General features: G+C 41.8%; 1 protein-coding gene and 1 long non-coding RNA gene across 2 annotated transcripts in view; one reads left to right on the top strand and one right to left on the bottom strand.

Annotated features, from left to right (window-relative positions):
* The window catches only part of ABHD2 (abhydrolase domain containing 2, acylglycerol lipase), an 89678-nt gene that overhangs the window by 45203 nt on the left and 29485 nt on the right, over window positions 1-14990 (bottom strand). The gene's annotated exons all lie outside the window — the stretch shown is intronic.
* On the top strand, window positions 5834-7142 carry LOC141575284 (uncharacterized). The gene is made up of 3 exons (XR_012502757.1): window positions 5834-5943; window positions 6362-6587; window positions 7007-7142. It is a non-coding gene; the product is annotated as an uncharacterized LOC141575284 (long non-coding RNA).

Here is a 14990-nt window from a genome sequence, read left to right as displayed (position 1 = left end):
AGCTGCAAATAATTCCACCTATTCCTGTCCCTGCAAACAATTCTTCCCATCAGGAAGTAGACACCTCTCCACCCGCCATGAGTCTAGGCTGGCCTGCGACTTATCTGGGCTGGTAGAACTTGGTGGGAGGACTGCTGTGCAGATCTGGCCCTTCTGAGGTCTGGCGGCTTCTGCCTGTACCTACTCGGAAGCCTGGTGCTTTGTTATAAAGAAGCTGGGTCTTGATTACCCAGTAATGAGGGGAAATATGGAAGGGGCCCTAGAGGTTGAGAAATAAAACCTAGAACTACATGCATTCTAAATTTTATAGTATCACCAAACTGCCTCCCACAAAAAAGGGACTAATTTACATTCCCACCAATCATGTAGCAAAGTACCTGTCTTCCTCATTCTCATCAGTCATTGGTGTTTTCAATCTTTTACAGTTTTGGCCACTTTGATAGGCAAAGAATGAATATTTCATTTCAATTTCTGTTTCTTAAGGTTTGTCCAACCTATGTTAAAAAAAAAGTTTCTTATCTGAATTTGCATTTCCCTGATACATATGTTTATTAGTAATTTGTATTTCTTTTCTGTGAATTTTCTGTTCATAGCCTTTGTGCATTTTTCTATTATGTTTTTCTTTTTCCGTTTTTATTTTTATCACTCCTATATTGTCTTTATATATTATATTTTGGAAAGGTTTTCTCCCAGTCTATTGTGTATTTTAAATTTATCTTTTATATAACTTTTATATTTTGTGGTTAAATTTGTTAGTTTTTTTCTGTTAAAACCTTTGTGTTTTACATTTGGTTTTAAAAGGAGCTGTTCCAAAGGGTAGATAAGTTATCATGTCCATGAGATTTTTAAAACCTTATATAAATATATGTTATATATTATTTACTATATATATAGTAAAATAGTAAAAATATGAAAGTGAATGATGAACATCAAAATTCAGGTTAGTGGTTATTCTGTGGAGTAAGGGAGGCTAGTGAGTTTGTAGATTGGTATACCAGGGGCTTCAAATGTATCTGTAACATCTTATAATTTAAATGAAAATATGAGACAATTATGGCTAAATATAAGATCTGATAACATTAGAAGATGTTCACATAGGTGTTTATATCACATTTTTGGCGTTTGTAACGTTTAATAATAAAAAATATTTTAAAACTTAAAAAAATAAAAAGAGCTATTGCAACACCCAATTATAAACATATTCTCCAATATTTCGTTCCGTTATTCCTATAGCTTTTAAAAATGTATTACCCTTAAATCCACTTATTTTTGTAAATGATGCGAAGTAGAGATCTAATTCATTTTTTCCGGGCAGCTAATTGTCCTTATACCATAAATGGCCCATCCTTTCCCTACTGATTTCAATTGCTATTTTAAATATATACCAAGTTCTCAACTAAATATTTGGATTTGTTTCTACATTTTCTGTTCTGGTTCACTGATTTCTTGGTCTGTTCTTGTGCCAATACGGCACCACTTTAATTAACATGGCTTTATGGACTATTTCGAGAGTTGACAGTAAAGGCTCACTTCACTCTACTTTTCCAAAATTTTTGTTGGCAGACTTTTGGCATTTTATTTTTCAAATGAACTATATGATGAGCTTGTTTTATGAAAATTTGGGGTTTTTTAAATTGAAAATACACCAAACTTATATACTACTTTGGGAAGAACTGACATTTTTACAATTTTGACTTGTCCTATTCAGAAACATGGTGTATCTCTCCATTATTCAATTACTTATGTCTGACAGTAAAATTGCTTCATGCTTCAATACGCAGTTTTTACCACGCTAATTTGCCTGCATTTCTACATTTTTAAAGCTATTCTTAGAGTTAGCATCTGGCCATGTTTTACTCCTAACTCCCAGAAAGCAGAAGTGATGTCTTCTACTTCTTATCTAGATGGTATTTTGTCCAGTGTTGTGCTGTGGTCCATGGTTAATAAATGCTCGTTACTAAGAAAGAAGCTAGAAGACCACAACAAAATACAGAGGCCAGCATGTCTTTATCTTCTGAACCTTTTTATGATCAACCTCTGGCTCTACTAACAGAACTGCCCAATGGGAAAGAACACAAGGGAAAATCTGCACCTCCTCCCCACCCACACCCCTCCTTATACACACAGAAATATGTACACACTGCCTTTGGGCAGATGGAGTTCACATGAGCAAAGACAGATGGTTGCTGGGCTATTTAAAAGAGAATTGGAAAAAAAGCTGACTAATGCTCATCTTTGCCCTAAATCTGTGGGCGACCAATTCTTCCTTATGGGACTTGGGTCCCTTGGTTGTAGATCAAATCACTTTATAGCTTTTAAACGCTGGCTTAGCTGTTACTCCCTTTGATTTTCCCCAGTACCTCTCTACCAAATCAGCCGAGGGCTTGGCACACAGTAGGTGTTTAGGATACGTTGTCTGAGATTAAGCTTCCCACCATGACTCCCAGGAAGTCCTTCCCAGTGAACCAAATGCCCATCAGCAGCTGCTCCTTGGCATTTTGAGTTTGTATCCAACAGGACGCTTTGGTTAAAGCAACAAAACCCAACTCTGACTAACTTAAGGAGGGACTATTGTAGAGGGATGCTGGAGTGCTCACCAAATGGACAAGAGGCTGGAGAACCAGTCTTGAAGAGGGCAGGGGGCAGGAAGGAAACCAGGGGGCTGCTCTAGGCATGTGCCCTTTACACAGTCTGCAGCATCACCCCTTTGAAAGAGTCAATGTCCCAGGAATGAGGTGTCCAGAAAAAGGAATTTCAGAGTAGGTGGGCAGGACACCTTGATTCACTACCTACATTCATCGGAGAGAAGAACTTCCCCCAGAGGAAATCTGTGTGTCCTTGGAGAAGAAGAATGGATGCTGGGCAGCAGGAAAGTGACAAATGTCCCCTACAAGCTTTTTAGCTGGACTTGGCTTTAGTTTAAGAGGCTTTTTCAGTGCCCCTAACACCCCACTGCCCCATCAAACCATGTAGTTTCCTCTAGTTCTTTTAAAAGTCACCTCTTTCTTTCTGTCTCTGTTCCCCAAACCTGGTCCCAACTCTTAGTATTTCACATCCTTCTCAAAGGTGTCTACTTTGAAGCATCTGCTTTACCTATAACACAATGCAGATCAGAAACAAGCTACCTAGTGTTTTTTCCTCATATATCCATCTCTGTAAATGCAAATTTTATATTAAAAAAGTTTTTTTTCTCTAAAGGAGACATCTAGGAAAGTAGAGTTTTTATAACTCCTGGTCTTTACTGGTCTTAAAATAGCACACTTTGCACAACCCATCAATTTACCCCTGCTGTCTTTTTGAGGTAAAATTCACATAACATGACCATTTTAAAGTAAACAAGTCAGTGGCATATAATACATTCACAACATAGTGCAATCATTACCTTTATTTAGTTTCAGAACATTTCATCACTCCAAAAGGAAACCCTACATGCGTTAAGCAATCACTCCCCATTCTCTCCCATCCCCCACCCCCACCCCCACCCTTGGCAACCACTAATCTGCTTTCTGTCTCTAAGGACTTACATAGTCCGGATATTTCATGTAAATGGAATCATACAATATCTGCTTTTGGTCTTGCTATTTCTCACCAGGCATTATGTTTTTGAGGTTAATTCATGTTGTAGCACATATCAGTACTTCATTCCTTTTTATGGCTGAATAGTATTTCATTACATGGATATACCACATTTTGCTTAACCATTCATCTGTTGATGGACACTTGGATTGCTTCCACCTTGTGGCTATTAAGAATGGTGCTGATATGAACACTTATGTACCAGTCTTTGATTGAATACCTGTTTTTAATTCTTTTGGGTGTATACCAAGGAGTGTTATTTCTGGGTCTTCTGGTAATTCTATGCTTAACATTTTGAGGAACCTCCAAACTGTTTTCCATGGCAGCTGCAACATATTACATTCCCACCAGCAATGTACAGGGGTTCCAATTTCTCCACATCCTTGCCAACACTTGTTATTTTCCATAGAAAAAATTATTATAGCCGTCCTCATGGGTATGAAGTGGCATCTCCTTGTGGTTTGATTTGCATTTCCCTAATGATTAATGATATTGAACATCCCTGCCATTTTGACTCTAGGCTTTCTTCCCCTTTAGCTCTACTTCTGTCTCTATCTCTAATATTAATCACAATTTAAAAGATAAACTAGTTGATAAACATATGCATACTAATAGCCTCCTGTTCATTTCACAACGGCTATTACTGATAGAATCAAATTAGAATAAAACTGGCAACAGGTAAAACTGCATGTGGTATAATTTAGTACTGTCTAAATTTTGACAAAAGAATCCAGTTTTCACACAAGCATTTAGACTTGCAAAACTTAACCTAGAGAATTTGTCTTGGTGAGAAGAATAGCCACAAGAGAACTTTCTAGAGAAGCAGCTATGGTCAGTAACATATAATATGGGCAAAAAACTGATCCCATGCTTTGTAGTAAAAGTTGAATAGAAAACAAACATGATGAAGATAAAATTTAACTGTATTATATTTTAAAATCATCATGGAATCAAATTGGCTCAATACAATTTGTTCCTGAAAATAATTTCTCTAAAACTCTTTAATGTTAGCATAACTCTGATGAAAATATTTGTATTCCAAATGTCCTCTCCTAAGCCTCTTCCTAATGGGAATGCAGGTGGTTAGAACCCAACTAGAGCTCCACTCCTGAATGCTCCTCCTTTCCAGCCCAACCCAGACAAAAGACTTGGGGCCAGCAAAGGAGATGATATGAACTAAAAAATAAGGAACCGGGTGGAAGAGAAAGTCTCAAATGCAAGGTCCACACAGGGGCTGTGGAGATCCATGGATGTCATCTGAGAAATCTTGCTCTCTTCCATAACAGGGAAGTGATAGGACCCATGGTTTCACAGAGCAAAAGGGAATGCGAGGAAAGAGTTACCGGGCTTTAGTTATCTGCAAGGATGAGACACATGTGAAGGCAAAGGCCACTGGACTCTTACTAGAGCAAAGGAACATCACCTGGAGTGAAACCTGGGGCCTCTCCCTTAGTGACTTTGGGCACATTAAGGATGTTCCCTCAAGCTCTTTACCAAAGGCAATCAAGAGTATTAGAGGTACTAGTTATGGCTCCAGCACCATGAATTTATCTACCTCCTTCTTGGAACGCAGAACATTTTATTTAGCTAAAGCACTTCACAGTTTTTCAAAGTCCTTTTTTGTACAGGATTCCATTGGCCTTTGATAACAAGTTTGTGAAATGGGCAGCTGTTGTTAACTGTGGGGACCCTGAGGTCCAGGGAGTTAAAGGCTTGGCCATGGTCCCTCTGCTAATCAAGGGCAGAGTTAGGACTTCAACTGAGGCCTTGACCACTGCGTCCAGTGCTTATCTGGATGCTAAAATAGGCCTGATGAGGACAAATAGATGCTTTCATTCCAGAGCCTCCTATGACACAATTAGTCATCCTTTAAAAATATTAGTTATCTATAGAACCATTGTAAATGAGGCTTAACATATCTTACGCAGTCAACAGCCAGCCTCTAGCTTTAAAAATGTCAATTTAGCATGTGTGTGTTCCAGAGTTGTCCATTTTTAAGGCTATGGCCAAACAGCGGCTTCTCAGCAACAAGGAAAGCCCTGGTAGTTACTCCCGATACAAATCCGCTCGTTGAAGAACACCGAACTAGGACTCTCAAGCCAGGCGCTGGCAATAAACAGGAGAAAGGGCAAACACTCCAACCGCGCTCTGGGGCTTTGGCCAGCACAACAGTCATGGCCAAGGGGTCATTTGACAGTGACCCATTCTCCTGTTTTAACTTTTGCTCTCTCCTCCTCAGGGTCATTCTGTTAGCATGGTGGGGTCGTGTCTCACCCATAGCTTGATCCTCAAGTTAAAAGGTCAAACTATCAACTATAGTCACATCACCCCCTGAACACCCTTTGGGAAGGAACATACTGTTTCTCGGTAAGTTGAGCCCAGGCATCTCTCTTTCAGGGCCAGGCAGATGGTTGGGATTACGTTAAACACAGATGGCATTGGGGGCCCGAGGTTAGGGCTGTGTTGTAAACAAAAAAAGCCCAAATCTTTAAATGCCAGGTGCAGCAAGACGCTCCCTCTTGCAGGAGAGGCACACAGGCCGTGGCTGCCAGAGGGGACGAGAGACTCCCAGCTCACAGGCAATGAGGGCCTGCACCAAGGAAGTGAGTGTATGTGCACGTGTGTGGGTGTGTGTGCCTTTCTTGGTGTAAAGAGCTGAATCCGTACAAGTTAAATTGTATATGATGCACCTCCACTGAATATGAGAAAGAGGATCAGGGTAAGAATTAAACATGTAATGTTTGAAAAGAATAGTAATTTAATTTACCCCCTGCCTAAATTCCAGGCACTGGGCAGAAGAAGGAAGTCCCAGCACAGAGCAATCTGCCTGCAGGAATCCCCTAGGCATCCACAGCACCTCTGGGATTCACCTAGAACTCACTCTCGAAGTTTAAAAGGTCATCCGGCAAGATGAGTGGCTGCCTCCTCAAGAAGTTTGTGACTTCCGAATGTCAGCATCTGTTGTGGGAAGCCCAACGAGCGCACAGGCCCTGCCTCTGTTCTCAGCACAGGTGGCTCACTCCACAGGCGCGGCTCTGTCAATTGACACCCTGCTCCTTGGTTTCCCTCTATGTCCGCAAAGAGCCAAGCCCGAAGGGACACCTCAGTGACAGGGGCAGAAAGCAGGGGGGTTACGTCGTCCCGGGAAGCCCTCCCAAGAGAAAAGCTCCCTCTGGTCAGGCCCACAGGGCGTTGCCTCACAGCTGCTCCAGTTTCTCTCCTGACAAGCTCGGTTTTGAGTGGCCGATGATGTCCTCTGCTGGCCTTCAGCTGAGACGCCGGCTGGGCTCAGGGCAGGTGCTGGGACTCTTGGGAGACATGGGCTCAGGATGGCTCCTCAGCTTCCACAGAGAAAGCCCTTCTCAAGAGGCCCTCCACCCTGCTCAAAGCATACCCTCAGGTTAAAAAAAATTTTTTTTTTCCATTTCAGGAAAAATATTTGTCCACTGACAAGAGAGATGACCTTTACTCTAACCAAGAGATTTGTTTGGAGAGTGACCACATGGACCAGGAATGGCTCTAGGAGCACGTGGCTGGCATCTGGGACCCAACCAAAGACATTATCAGGACTGAGCCTGCCTCTGCGTATGTTTTCTTTTGGCTCTTACATGTTGTCAATAGAATCCAGAGATTAGCAAGACACAGCGCCTGCCCTTGCAGGGTTCACAACCTGGGGGTGGGAGCACATGAGGAATACACAGACGACTATTGCAACAGAGAGGAGGAGTGGGCATTGGGGTCAGAAGGCCAGGATGGGATGATGTTATGGGGAGATGTGATCACGTGGCTAAGAAGTACCGATTTAACCCAGTACATGATGGGGAGTGTTAAGGACTGAATGTTTGTGTCATATGTTCCCCCCTCCCCCAACGTGATGTTTTTTGGAGGTGGGACCTTTGGGAGGTATTTAGGTTTAGATAAGGTTGTGAGGGTCGAGCTCCCATGATGGGATTAGTGTCCTTAGAGGAGGATGAGAGGCCAGAGCTTTCTCTTTCTCTCTCTCTCTGCCATACAAGGGCACACTAAGAAAGTGGCCATCTGCAGGCCACGAAGAGGGCCCTCACCAGGAAACAAATCGGCAAGCACCTTGATTTTGAACTTTCCAACCTCTGGAACTATGAAAAATAAATATCTGTTGTTTAAACAACCCAGTCGACAGTATTTTGTTATAGCAGCCCAGGCTGACTAAGACAGGGGGTTTAAGGTTCTCCAAGAGTGGGGAAGTTTCTGAACATCCAATCTGAGTCAGGGACTGGGCTGGTCACACCTCTCATTGAATCTTCACGACACTTCTGAGCGATTGTATCACCCCCATTTTACAGATGAGAAAAACAGAGTCTTGATTGGCTTGGTATCACAAAGTCAGGATTAGCAACAGATATCTGATTTCTGTCCAGAGCTTTTCTTATTAGGGTTAGGAGATTCATCAGCTCCCTCAACTGTAAATTAAAACAATTAAACATCTTTGCGTCTGTTCTTTCCTGTCTGATCAACTGTCAGAATGTTATATCAAATCATGTTTCTCCAAACTGATAATTGAATTTGTTGGAACTTCTCTTCAGTGTTCTTCACATACTTTAAACAAAAAACATTTCTTTGATTTTACATGTTTTTCACAACTGCAACCAACTCCTTTATGTTAGTGAAGTTTTTTTTTTTTCTGCAGGAGATCCATTTGGAGGGTAATTAATTTATTATTCACATTTGATTATTTCACGATGAGGCCAGAATGTTAATAAACTCATTCTGAATCTCTCCCCAAAGATAATGAGACCCAACAGAGTCATGACCATGAGTGAGCACAAGAGGTTGGAGTGGCTTCTGGAAAGGGGAGAGGTGTCTGATTTGGGGAAGCAGTCTCATCCTACTTTAATGAGTGAGAATAAATTAATCAGCGGTCGGGGGGTGGGGTGGGGGGAACACTGGGAGCAAAGCTTTGTGGCAGCTCCAGAAGTCAGAAAACTGACTCAGGCCTTCATATATGTGTGTGTGTGCGCGCGTGCATGTACGCGCACAACCTTGTGTGCACACAGAGGTGAGGAAGCAGGGAAGGGGCAGAACCCTTTGGAGTTTAGGGAACATTTTGTAGACGCTTATCCTGGACCCTGAACTGTCAGAGCCTCCCCTTCATTGACCTTGAACCCAGGAATCTTGCTGCTCCTACCATAGACCCCTTTGGTTCCCTTTGTGGCCTCTCTTCCATCATCCAGCCTAGCTGACCTGAAGCCAGCAGGTCTTTTGTGAGCCCACCCCACTGGGCCTCACCCTCCTCCACTAGGACACAGCCCCCCGGGAGCCCCTTCTTTGCAGGAGGCCAAGATGTGGAGGAGATCCTGCACCATGTCACACCAGTGCTGGTGTGGAGGCAAGGCTGAGGCTGGGAGACATCATTAGCCTTGGAAACAAACATCTTGGGCCTTTTATCTCAAAATGGCAAGTAGCTTATTCAGCTTCCCCAACACCCATTAACAGGCTCATCGGAAATACGCTTTGAACACAGCATTTTTCCCCACCAGAGGCAACTGCTTCTCCCCAGCTGTCACCCAGTACATTTTCACTGTTGCTGCTAGATGCTCTATTCCTGAACTGCAGGATTATGCACAGGAAAATTCCAAGGCAGAGGCTGTTTGGTTTCCTCCAAAATGACCCAAGTGGTCTGAGGAACTGATAGAGAAATCATCTTCCGCTCCTGTAACTGGTTTCTAAGTACAGGACACCGGGGCATCTATGACCCATCGTGTGGCTGTGTAAGCCGCGAAACATGAATGTTAGCAAGGACAAGTTACAACAGAACCACTTAAAAAGAAACCACACTTTTTTGCTTTAAGGAAAAATAAACTCAGTTTTAAAGTTCAAAGAAAACCAGTTAAAGCTATTCAGAATTGTATTCAGATGTTAAATATATCACATCCAATTATCTTCCTGTTCACAAACTGCGTATAGCACTGGTCACAGTCCTCTGTACACAGAAGGAAGGAGGCACAGTCCTCTCTCCTTATGTATAGTGTGACCTGGTTTTGACATAATGCTTTACGTGGGCTTGTAGTTTATTACGAGGCTCTAGGGTTCCACTGACAAGTGCCGTCCATTAAAGAACTAGTCCTGGCGAGAGGCAGTCAAGTACTAGTTACTTCGCTAGGAGACTGTATCACAGTCTGGCACCCAAGATGCTAAACTATACCCCACTGCCCTCCGCCACCTCACCTTTCTTATTGCTAAATCAGGGATTGGAAAAAATTGCCTATGCTGACCAAACAGGACCTTTGTTTTGTCCCTGTCTCCATGGTCACCCCTCTCCTTCCTGGAGGACATGCATGTAGATGTCTGCACTTTGCTCAACCACTCTTGGCAAACACCAGGCCAACATCACCTCAGGCCGGGGCTGAGCAGCAGGGAAGATGAGAGCTGAACTATCACATCATACCTGATACTATTCCTGTGGGGGGGGCAGTACTAGAATAGTTAAATGTGAAGTTCTGGATTATCTACATGAAATGTCCTTTTAAGAGCACTTAAACCAAGAGATTACTGTAAGAATTAAAATGTTAACATTCAACCTCGGCTCATATCTTGCCTTTCTTTGATGTGCAGAAAAGAATCCACAATGACGTAAGAACAATGACGTTAGAAAAAAAGATGGGTTCTTAAAATATTTAATGAAAAATACGCTTCTTTGTCAGTAATTATATCTATCATTACTAATACCCCACACTCAAAACCTGGCTCTATTCCTGTTCCCAGGGAACTCACGGTCATGAGAAGGAGATAAGTACAAAAGTGTATAATGCTCTTTACAGCTCAGAAGACGAACAAATGAATTTGCACTGGAAAACTCAGCATTGCAAACATGCTAATTCTCCCTAAATTATCTATAAATGTAACAGAGATGCAGTAGAAAATAATAGAATTTTCATATCTGTAATTAAACAAGCATTCTAAAGTTCATATGGAAAAATGAACCAGCTGTAATAGCCAAGGAAATTATGAAAAGAAGAGTAGTGACGGGGTACCAGCACCAGCTCTACTGCCCAAGTAAAACTTACTAAAAAGCTACACATCTGCTAATGGTATATATTCAGGATTATCAACAGAATGGAACAGACTGGAAAAATGCCTAAATACATCCAGGAAATTTAGTGGGAGAAAAAGGTGGCATTTCAGTAAATGGGGTAAAGATGGCTTGTTCAATAAATGATGTTGGGCAATGGGTAGCCATCCAGAAAAAAATTAAGTTGGAGCCACACTTCACACCAGGACAAATTCGAGAGAGATCAAACATTTCAAAAGAGAAAATGAAAGCATACGCGTGCTGCAAGAAAGTTTGGGTTTTTTAAAATAATTGTACAATGAAGAAGACCTTTCTAAGGAAAACAGAAATCCCAGAATCCAAAAGAAATGATCCAAAGATTTGACTATGCAAATGTTAAAAAAAAATTCTGCATGGCAAATACTACCCTGGGCAAAGTCACAAGACAAATGACAAACGGAGAACAAATATTTGCAACTCATACCACAAAGGGCTAATCTCCCTAGTCCATAAAGAGCTCTCTCAGATGCTTCTGAAAAGACCAGCAACCATCACAAAAATGGCAGTGGCTACCAATAGGCAGTTAAGAGAAAAGGAAATAAAAATAGCTCTTAAATGTAAAAAGGATGCGCAGCTTTTTCCATACGAGAAATACAAATTAAAACCACAGTGAGAGAATACTTTTTACCTATCAGATTGGCAAATGTCAAAGAGTAGCAGAACCCTTAGCAAGGTTTGGGAGAAACAGCACTCATTCTCTCGGTGATTGTGGGGACAGGCTTGAGGGCACTGTTAACACAATGTTTTGTGCACATCCTCTTTGACCCAGCAATTCCACTTCTGGGAGTTTATCCTACACAGACACGTGTACATTATGATGCAAATGCAAAACTATCTGTTGCAGCATTGTGAAAGCAAAAGGTTAGAAATAAATGAAACCTCCCTCCAGAAGACTAATTAAACAAATGATGGTCCATTATGGAATCCCATGTAGCCAAGACATACATGGAGGAAGCTATTCCTACATTCATATGGATGAATCTCTCAGCGGTATTTCATACAGAAAAGCAAAGTACAGAAGAGTATACAGCATGCTACTCTGCAATAAAAGGAAAAGAAGTATGTGTGAGTGTGTGTGTGTGTGTGTGCATAATTGTTGTCGCATAAAATATGTCTGGAAAAATAGTCAAGAAACTGGAAACACTGGTTGAAGGGAACTGGATGGTGGCTGGGGGAGTCTTTTCACGGGAATGTAACCTATATTTTAAAAAATAAATATAAGCTATCTAGGGGTTAAGGATGTTTATGACATACTTAACTATTATAAACTACTCTGATTGACCTAACAGCCTGCTGATGGTAAGAGTAACACTGAAGGAGAAAACAAAGTCACAGACTCTCCTGGTTAATGAGAAAACTACTGGGAAAATGCAGACCCTGCTTTTTGAGCAGAAATGTAAACGGAAGGAAATGATGCAGCTGCCCTGGAGCTTTCAATAAGAGGAACACAGTTCCAAAAAGCTGAAAGAAGCCACTGTTGATGGCTGTGGTTTAGCCCTGTTAAAACAGCAGCCCTTTCCTATGGCATGAGAACAGAAAAATATTTCCTCAAAAAGTCAACAACTCCACCCTTGTGACAGCTCACAGCAACTTAGGCACTAAACCTTCATCCCGGTCCACACGACAAGAGAGCATCACAAAACCATACAGATAAGCATATTCTAGAAAGTTCTGCTAAAGCAACACACACCTATAAAAACCTCACTATCTGATGGCAGAAAACAGTGAGTAACAGAGGGTGACCAACGCATCCCCGTTTGTCTGGTACTTCCCTGGTTTTAGCATCAAAAGTCCCATATTCTAGGAAATCTGTTGGCCCTGGGAAAACCAGGATGTTTGGTCAGCCCAGCAACAGAGGACAGGATCCCAAGTTTAGCAATTCAACTTTCTCACCTTGACAGTTTTGGTTTGGGCCATGTCATCAGAAACACAAGCAATTTTAAGATGAAGTCACCTGAAAATGTGACCTCACTGAAGCTAACTATCAATCATCAGTTTCCGCAAAGACTATTTTAGGTCTTTTATCTTTCAAGAAGTCTCTTGCAATGGAAGTTTCCCAACAAAGGTGCTCTGAAGGTCTGGTGCCTACATAATAAGTATGTTGGAGTGCTACAGATCCACTTGTCGATTGTTAATGGGTAAACCATTAACACAAGCATCTAAGGAAATATTTGCACAGTTCTTAAAATGGGTAAAATGAGGTCAATAGAATTAAGATTCTTGGCAATTAGGAGATTATCCTATAAAAAGGACAAAGCTTTAGTGTTCAGCCAAGGAGGAAAGGATCTAAATCTGATCTGGAATGTCTCTGTGAGCAAGAGGGAATTAAGAATTTAAGCCCAAGATAATGAAATTCTTTTCAACTTTAACTCACTATAAATAAGCTGTGCTGGCTCCAGACTTTCTACCCAGGAGGTGCCTAGGGGTGGCCATCTGACTGAAAGGGAGTATGCAAAGCTGCATTTGCATGGTGTTTTACTTAAGACTCAGAAAACACCAATTGTCCATATCCAAGACCCTTGCCCTAGCCTCCCCTTTGGCACTGCCACTGCAAACAGACAGTAAAATAAAAAGGAGGCAAGAGAGGAAATGGGAGGCAGAAGAGGAGTTTACATACTGAGTCCTTTGCTCTTCAGATCAGTAAAATAACTCCATATAGTGCACTGTCAGAACGATGTGAATTCATGCATTTCTGTAGAGTACTTCTAATTATTTAATATGTCCTTGGTACACTAGGACAAAATAGTCTATCTTGCATATATATACATATACGTATATGTACTTACATATATAGGATCAGGCCTTTATTTGAGACAAAGAAAAGAAAAATGAAAATTACTGTTAGGAAGTGAATATGTATGACTGCAATAGAGAGGGAATTGGTATTATTTGAGAGAAAAATCAAAAGTAGATTTGCTCTGACTTATCAGAAATAATTAGGAAGCAGAGTTGCACAGAAACCAACAAAAAAGTGCCCCTAGAAAATTTCTACAATGAAAAAGTTTTTAAAAAAATGATCCTTTTTCAATACCTCCTAACAATGAAGTCTCAGAGAAGTAGAGCCTCAAATGTTCATTAACCAAGAGTAATGGATGACTACTGGCAGGAAACTAAAGATCTGGACTCATTCTGATGGGAACAACATTTCAATAGGATTCCTGTCTGGAGTTCATACTCTGGTGAGTGAGGAGAGAAATAGAAAAACCACAGAAGATGAACCCATTATGATCTATGGAAAGGTCACGGGGTTTCTGCCATTCTCTGATGAGTGTCTGAAGCAACTTCAAAGAGGAAATGCTCAGAGAGAGCACCACGGGATAGGTGAGTCAACTCCTATTTTTGACTTGGTGTTGGAATGGGTGTGACGCTCTTCTCCAAGTTTCAGGTCTCTCTCAAACCCACGGAGAACAATAACATCCAGTTCTTATTAATCCTGGTAGCAGCTGGTTGCAGAAGAAAGCTGTTATGTTTCTGTCTCTGGGGAAGAGAGAACCCACAAGCATGTGGCTGAGAAACTGATTCCCTTCTCCAGACCCTGTAGGGGCTCACAAGTGTCTCCTGCGTCCAGTAAAAACACCTCAGCTCTCTGCTTTTGTGCTTGTCTACTAGCTTAGCACTCCATCATATTCCTCCTAAATGCCTTCATCTTTAGCTGTACCACGATCCACACCCACAAACCTGCTAATGAATGAAAAAGCAGAAGCCTGGTTTCCCACAGGGAATATGTACATTATAATAGAAGGCTTCCAGAGATGGGCCACCTGCTACCCATCTTTGCTTTCTAACCAGGACCTGGTGATGGAAACTTCAGCGAGGCCCAAGGGAAGGGCAGAGGCTGCAAACTGCCCCTTAAAGCATCTACCTGGGGTTGCCCTAATTTAAGACCAAACAATCAATCCATCTTCTTTCAGAAACAGCATAGTGACTTCCTAATAAACAAAATTTGAACAGAGCCAAAGGTACACCTGATTCCCTGGAGTAGCAGTACCCTGGAGCAGCACTGACAGCATAAGCTGGAGACAGTGTGGTTTCTTTTGCTCAAACACATGGCATTCGCCAAAATGGGAACATCTCACATCTTCACCTGTCTATGGAAAACAAGAGACAGAACAGCACATTTAAGATTTGGAACCGCTAGGGATCCTGTTCCGTCTGGTCGAGAGTATGGCTTTTGATTTGGGGTCCATGTACTTCACTGATGAAGAAAAGAGACAGATACAAATCCCTGTAGAACAGGATGAATTGTGCTAAATGGACACAGAAGATACATGCTGGGGGGGGCATGGGTAGGAGGATGGGAGAGGGGCTCGTTCTGACCAAAGAGGAG

Source organism: Camelus bactrianus, chromosome 27 (assembly GCF_048773025.1).
Source record: "Camelus bactrianus isolate YW-2024 breed Bactrian camel chromosome 27, ASM4877302v1, whole genome shotgun sequence".
In the NCBI taxonomy this organism is placed as follows: domain Eukaryota; kingdom Metazoa; phylum Chordata; class Mammalia; order Artiodactyla; family Camelidae; genus Camelus; species Camelus bactrianus.
The sequence above is the reverse complement of the archived record's forward strand: the minus strand, read 5'-3'. Positions and strand labels throughout refer to the sequence as shown.